Source organism: Rhynchophorus ferrugineus, unplaced genomic scaffold, assembly GCF_030347505.1.
Source record: "Rhynchophorus ferrugineus isolate W39M unplaced genomic scaffold, kcgeb_rfMv2 rfM6, whole genome shotgun sequence".
Classification (NCBI taxonomy): Eukaryota; Metazoa; Arthropoda; class Insecta; order Coleoptera; family Curculionidae; genus Rhynchophorus; species Rhynchophorus ferrugineus.
The window spans coordinates 13,602,795-13,608,794 of record NW_027472585.1 but is presented as its reverse complement, the minus strand read 5'-3'; positions in this window follow the sequence as shown (position 1 = coordinate 13,608,794).

The following is a 6,000-nucleotide window of genomic DNA, read 5'->3' as shown; positions in this document are numbered from 1 at the left end:
CTCGGAGACCTTAAAGTGTATCATAAACAGCTCGGGCTTAACAAGGTCGGCTAAAATTTATTTTTTCCTATGAATACGAAACGACTCCCCAAGAAGAAGAAGGACTCATATTTTTGTTCGATTTCATTTTAAATTTTCTGTCGTACGTCGGGATATTTGCGCGAATATTATTCTGCATTTTATAGTGCTGTAAATTTGAAACGTCATACAGACGTTGAATTAATTCTCAAGGATATTTTTTAAGCTCAGGGCTTGGTGGTTAGTAATTTCCTTAATATTTTTTGGTGGTTTTACGACAATGAAGAATTATTTTTGAATCAAATTCGGAGATACCTTATTACGTAATTTACCGTTTTATATGACTTGGGGTGGCGTCTAAGTTCGTTAAAGTTTTTGTTTCCGGAACTTTAAAATAAGACATGGGCTGAAAAGTCCCGGTCCTAACACATAGATCACTTTTTCAATTAGTACTAACGTTCAAAAGAAAGCTGTTAAAGTTTCGTGATATTCTACGGCTAAGTTTGTGAGGTATTCTGCTAATAGTGACACTACTTTTGTTATTTTCATAACAATGGATCAAAAACAATTTCAGATCTTTTACACTTCTACTTGATGGGAAAATACCGCTCAAGTGAAGCACTGACTTGTAGAGTGTTAAGGACTTTAAGAAAGTTATAAGGACTCCACTCCATTAGAAACAACAATACATTTTGAATGATCGAATGGTTTGAAAGATCGAATGTTGTATGAGTTAGCTAATACAGTAAAGGTATCAAAATAATGCTTAACGTTTTATATTGCATGAGAATTTTACTATGAGAAAGGTCTGTTCAAAGTGGGTGTCGCGTTTGCTCTCTTTTGACCAAAAACAAGAATGCCTTGATGATTATGAGCAGTTTTTGACTATGTTTAAACGTCATCGTTATCTGAGTGAACAGCAACTGGTGACAGGCCTATTTTGAGGCAAAAGATAAATCGTTCTACAAAAGTGGTATTGAGATATTGAAGCGGCGCCGGACTGATTGTTTGGCTCTTGATGGAGATTAATTAGTTGTATTCAGCATATTAATCAGCAATAGTTTAACACCTCACACGAGTCGAGGTCACTGTTGACGATTGAGGTTGCTATACTTATTTAGCCTTGCCAATACGTAACATATTATTAGGCTGTATTAATGGTTTTCTATTGGAAGTTTGACCTTCGTAGAGACACTTCTGTTCGATTTGTCAACTGAGCAGTATTTATATTGTTTACAAGGCTACACATAGACTATTATAGTGGAAATTTATGCAATTAGATCACTTTTGTTTAAAGTCAAAAGCAAAATAACAGGTGTTTAGTTTTATTTAAATTGTTTACTTAAAATAATTCGCTCTGCTTTAGACTGGGTATAGTGGATCTAGCTTTTGGCAGCTTTGCAATCTGAACATGTTCCCCTAAAAGTTATTAAAGCTCTCGAGGCGTCTCACTATCGTCCCATAGGTTGTATGCGCGTGCGAAATGATATATAAAATCTATTTTGAGGTTTGAGCAAGTGTTCGCCAATTAGATGTCGTCACTCTACAGCTTTTTAACATGTTCAATATAACGCTACGAACTTCTTCGCCGATTTTATGTTCGCTGATAATAGCGCGATATTTGCTGATATCGATATTGATGCTTCTAGCATTCTTCATTATATAGTTTGCACTATATGGCTTAACAATTAAAGAAAAGTCTATTTTTGTTCGATTTAATTTCATATTTTCTGTTATACGACGGGATATTTGCGCGGACGTTATCTGAATCTTATGCTGTTGTAAATTAGACACCCCATAGATGGTGAATTAATTCTTAAAAATATTTTCGCCTATTCAGGCATTGGCTATGTAGAATATTGTTTTCAAAAGTATTGATGGTTAGCAAGCCTCTTAATACTTTTTGGTGCTTTTCCGACAGGGAAGAATTATATGAATCAGGTTTTTACCTCTTATTGCATAATTTACCTTTTGCATCACGTTAGACAAAAAGCAAAAAACATTAGAACCAAAATAAAACAACTATAGTGGTTAGTCGGAAGATACTCTCAACTTAATCTAAAATCAAAGAGGTTGATCTATAATACAATTATAAAGCTAATTTGGACGTATGGAGTGCAAATATGGGGTTGCACTAAAAATTGAAATCAGTTTGTCATACAGCGCTGTCAAAACAAGGTTCTTCGATTGATTACCAATGCCTATCGCTATATAACCAATGAAAAACTGCACGATGGCCTGGAAAACAAATAAATTTGCGAAGTTGTGCAGGATTTCGCCTTGAAACACGAAAGAAGATTACTACTATCGTGGAAGCCAGGAGATTGAAACGAACAAAACCATACGAACTTGTGTGAACATTTAGTGTGTACTATTAGTGTAAACTATAGTTATAAGTTAATAATTAATAAATAATTACAATTTTATAACTGAGGAATACATACTGATGTATTTTCTCGCACTCGTCTTGCTTGTTAATTAATCCAAGTAGATAGAAAAAGTAGTAATAAATTAATTGTAAATTAAGATTGTACTAAGCGTATCTAATAAAGATGTTATAAAAAAATTTACCTTTTTATATGGCGTGAGTAGTGGATCATTAGATTATTTAAGGTTTACTCATAGCCATTCTTGAAGTTATTATCGGAGGGGGCAATATGAGTTTCAGTATCATGGATGTCTCTATACAGCCTATCAGTAATAGTTTATTGAGCCTCTATCATTTTATCTATTTGTACTTCTGTTTTACCTATATAACAATAACTTTCTTCAGAGCGTTTTGTGATTCTAGCATCACTTGTAATGTTTACAGTGACTTGAAAATTTAGCTCGCGATTGGTTAGCGTTTCATGATTGGTCTTGTCAGTTTAGACGAGGTACCTACTCTTTTCACCCTTGGCGTGAATTACAAAAGCATGTTTTTGGAATGTGGGGGGCACCTTCCTCAGTACAGTTCACATCTCTCTTGTAATAAAGGTATTTGTCTTAATGTTTACACGTTGCTTGTATCGTCCTCACCAATCATTGTCTCAATATGTTGTTCACATTTTTTTTTTGTAAAACCCGCTCGAGAATTTTATTTCCATTCTTAATTTCTAACACTACAAAATAATCAACAAATAAATTAAATAGTCATTACGTACATAATTGTTAAAAGAATGGCGGGAGTTTATTAAATAATCCGTTATATAGTCTATCAAACACTAGCCAATAGAATTTAGAGCCTTTTTACGATTCCCAACAAAATGTTTAAATTGTCATTTGAATTTATACCTCCCTCCTCTTAGGTTCGATAAAAGAAATACTGTAAATATTTTTTTAACAGCTCGCCCTCTTAAAATAATTGAATGCCTAATTTTACTGCCCGACCGTATTTAAAAATTACGACTTTCTGAAGATAAACTTTACGCTGATTAGCATAAGTTATCAGCGGAAGTCACTTAGCACGAGAAACCTTATTAAGGGTAGGTTGTAAAAATAACAAAATAACCTCCTGCCTCCTGCCTATAAAAAAGATATTGTTTGATAGTGTAATTGGGAGAATTCGGGCGCTAGAAAGTTTTTTCCTCTTTTTTTTTTGCCAATAACAGATTGGCAACTGTGGAGTTCTTTCGACTTTATGGAGACTAAAACAATAAAAACTCAACAAACCGACACCAGAGAGGGAAAGGAAGAGAATTAATCAGGCTGTAGCATCAAGTAATAGGTTGATAGCTTTTTTATCTTTATATTTTGGATTAAATCATTATTTTTATTATGTTCGTGCTTAAATTTTGCATAAAAAATATAAATGCTAAAGCAATGCCACTAAATTATTAGTGAACATTTACAAGAGAGTATGAAATATTCGAATAATTTCGAATAATACGAAGAATTACTCTAATGTGTCTAATTAGTAAAATTAGTGAATGTTATAATTTGCTAACAGAAATATATTGATATGTATACATTTATTAGATATAACAGGTGGGGCAAAAGTCCCCCTACCATTTGGTTACCGTTCAGTTTCGTTTTAACCATTTTTTGTGTAGACCTCCAAATTTTATTATGAATAAATATATGCCACAAGAGCGAGCAGAAAAGAGCACAAGAGTGACAATTCTTATTGAAAATAATCGTTCCACTATTGCCACTCATCGGAAATTGCCTCAAAAATATCCTAATCGTCCATTGTCTTACAAAACCACAATTTATCATTTACATGCGAATATTCGACAGTACGGTACGACAGCGGACAGGTCTAGTTCTGGAGGACAACGGACGTCTCATAACGCTGAAAATGTGGCTCTGGTGCGGGATAGTATAGAGTCTTCAGAAACCTCATTTCGGAGACGTGGTTCCTAGTTACACACGCAGTTTAAGACAAAATTTGAAAACTGATCTGAAAATGTTCTAACACAAAATGCAATTGTTTCAAAAATTGCTACCGAGAGATCCCGATCAATGAGTTGGGAATAATAATATGATCCTAAGGCTGTGTGGTGAAATTAAAGGTTTTTTGTCTAAATTGATGAGCGATGAAGCCCATTTGCTTCTCAGTGGCCATGTCAGTAAACAGAACAGCCGGTTTAGGGGAACACAGAATTTTTAATTAATTCGTGAAACATCATTGGATCCACTAAAAACAAGTTTCCAAAGTTTTTTTTTAAATTATCAAGGTGTTGCAATTTCTGTTTGACATGATTTGAAATTTTCTTGTGCCTGAAATGGAAGAGTAAGGAGTAGAGGACATACAGTTTCAGCAAGATGGGGACACACCACACAGAGCTTGTTCAACAATTCAATTATTGAATGACGTTTTTCCACGAAGACTAATTTCGCGAAATGTATGGCGAGCCAGATCTCCTGATTCAGTAGCACCAGACTTTTTCTTATGGGTTATTTTTAAATAAAATATTGTGTGAATAAGCCCCAAATGCTTCAAACTATTAAAACCAATATTCCTCAGAAATTCAGCATTCGAAGTTGCAGAGCTGAAAGTTACATAACGAATCGCAGTCACCATTTAGCCGAGATAATTTTTCAATAATAACGAAACTGTAAAGGCCAAATAAACTTTTTATGAAATCCAAACCTACTTATCTTTTCTTTGAGCTAACTTATAGGCAATCAAAACGAAGAGGAATAAGTAGTAAAACGTATCGTAAACGAATAAGTAATTTTGTTATACATTATATTTATTTTATACTCACATTATGATCTTAACCTTATACAGCTTCTGTCATAGTTGCCAAATAATATGTATGTCTTCAAGCGGCAAAATTAACAATGCCGTTATTGCAGATAATATAAAATCAAAAAATTTCAATAGTTAATACCTAAGAAAATCTTACACAGATAGAATATAATACAAACGTAATATGGAATGATAATTAGTAAAACAAAACGAATATTACGGTAATGGAAGAGCCAGATGCAATAGATATCCAAATTGAAGCCTAGTGAATAGTGTACAAAGTAATTTACAGACTAATTTTAATATTCAGTGATGAGACGTGGGTATTGTTAAAGAGAGTTAAAATATACAACTGTAGAAATAAAATACTTCATAATAGCCCGACGTGCAATAAAGATGGACCAGATGAGAAGTCAAGACATATAAAGTAACTCAACTCAGTGAAAGGGTACGTTGAAAGGAGAAAATTCTGTGGGTGGGGTACTTACAACGCAACGAGAGATACAAGGCAACCCTCATATGGGAAGCAAGGACGGAGATTATAACAGGTCAGTTGAAAAGTCCCCGGCTTACCATAGTAAAACACATTATTTTGGCAAAATTAATTTTTTTTTCTTCAACATATTTCCCTTCAAGGGTGACACACTGATTATAGTGACCCTTCAACATTTGTCTTTTGCTTCAAAATAGGCCTCAGTTTCGGCGATCACCTCTTCATTTGACGAACATTTCTCTCCAGCGAGCATTCTTTTGAGATCTGAGACAGGAAATAGTCGCTAGGGGCCAGATCTGAAGAATTCGGTGTA